This window comes from Phytophthora parasitica (assembly GCF_000247585.1).
Source record: "Phytophthora parasitica INRA-310 unplaced genomic scaffold supercont2.110, whole genome shotgun sequence".
NCBI lineage: Eukaryota > Oomycota > Peronosporomycetes > Peronosporales > Peronosporaceae > Phytophthora > Phytophthora nicotianae.
The window spans coordinates 80,070-82,011 of record NW_008649096.1 but is presented as its reverse complement, the minus strand read 5'-3'; the positions used below and the strand labels follow the sequence as shown (position 1 = coordinate 82,011).

Genomic DNA, 1,942 nt, shown 5'->3' with positions numbered 1-1,942 from the left:
GTACGTGTTGACTATGGGGAAGACATCTCAAGTTTACGAGCACTTGCTGCACTCAATCTTCGTCGCATTCAAAAAGAAGTTAGACCCAGCTCACGAGGTGTGTGATTTTGAGTACGCACTCATCGAGGCCGTCAAGACCCAGTTTCCTGATTTTACAATTGTGGGCTGTTTGTTTCACTTCAAGCAAGCGCTGCGACGGAAAATGTTGAAGTTGAAGATAACCGAGGCCGAGGTGAATCTGGCTATGATTGACGGTTGTATTGACCGACTTACTGTGATCCGGCGTCTCGACATCGTGTTTCGTGGAATTCCAGATGTTCGACGCATGATCAAGCGTGGCTGTGGATACAAGGAAATTAGTACTCAAAGGATAACTGGACGAAAATCTTAAAGTACTTCAAGGATCAACAAAATTGTTCCGACATGGTGGAACACCAATGATTTGGGCGAAGACATTGTAAATCGAACCAACAACCCTCTGGAACGCTACAACAGGACGCTCAACGACGCTTTTTCTGTAGCGCATCCGGATGTGACCTAGTTCATCAGCGTGCTTGAAGCTCAAAGCAGGGAATATGTTCGACTCACCAACGATATATCCAACCGCAGAACCACTGCTCCTGCCCATGCACCAGCTCTGCCTGCTCCGGCTTTTGACTCGGATTCGGACTTCGAAGTGGACTCGGACTCGGATTTAGATGTCAGTGACCCAGGCTCTGAAGCCTCGGATGGTGATCCCGTGGCCTCAAGATCTCCTGAATACTGATCTACACACAAAACGGTTCCTATTTGATTTCTACATATTCTAATCAAATACATTATGCCCATTCAACTACGGTTTTGCATGATGGTACCTATTTTCTTTGACATCGGACAAAAATGTACTTTTCAAGTATTTCCTACTATTCAGTGATACGATATCCCTCTGTATGCCTGGGTCCGCTGTGATTTTAGATTTTAGCAAGATTCACTTATTCCAAATCCTTATCAGAAGGGGAGCCCGACTCATGTACTGAGCATACTGGCGGTCAATCAAGCTCACGCGGTGACACCCGTCGGTCGCATTTGTGCAATTCTGTGAAAACCCCCTAGTGAACGTGACCGAAAGTCAATCTTCTAGTACTGAGTTGACTTTTGCTGCCAGGTGGAATCGAACCACCGACCTCTCAGTTATGAAGCGAGATCTTTATCACTAAGGTATGGCAGCGTTATTCAAAAACTAAATCACATACATATTTAATTAAAAAAAATACTGTCTAATTTAATGTTTCGTTGATATTTTGTAAATATAATATAAAAGAGGTTTATCGCTTATAATAACTATAAAACAAATTTATCGCTCCTTGGGTGAAGCGGATGGTCAAATTGATCCAAATGTGATCCAAAAATCGAGTTGTGCAGGATTTGACCTGCACCAAATTTGACCCAAAAAAAGGTTTTCATTCATTCGATCTATTTTTGAGTCTAACGTTGTAAAACGAGCAATTAAATAGAGTGACTTCAAATCCTAAGGGGAATATTTTGATTTTTTTTTGAAATTTAGACTTCTGATCATAAGTAACATTTTGATTTTGTTTGGACATAAGAAACATTGACCAACCGTCTGCTCATACTTGAGCTACATCATAATCAATCTGCAGTCTTTTGCTTCTTTGCCTGCGGACGTGGTGTTTTTGCCGTCGGGGCCTTCTGACTTCACAGGCGCTGGTGCGTCACCATAGATTGGCTCGGAAGTGTCTTCTGCGCCCTCTCTTCCGCGCTGATCTTGATTTTGTTTTGGCTGCTTCAGCCATTGGAGCACGTTGTGTACGCCTCGTTTTCTTCGCGTTTTCCTGTCGGGCATTCGGCGTCTCGTAGAGCGCGTCATCGCGGAATTCATCAGGAACGTAGGGACGAATAGATTGGTACATCTGGGCAATCTTTTCAGTGTTGGGGGGGGGGG

At 43.9% G+C, this 1,942-nt stretch overlaps 1 non-coding gene across 1 annotated transcript; it reads right to left on the bottom strand.

Moving 5' to 3' along the window:
* Positions 1 to 1,135: 1,135 nt before the first annotated feature.
* PPTG_20596 lies at positions 1,136 to 1,207 on the bottom strand. Its single transcript has one exon. It is a non-coding gene; the product is annotated as a tRNA-Met (tRNA).
* Positions 1,208 to 1,942: the final 735 nt, after the last annotated feature.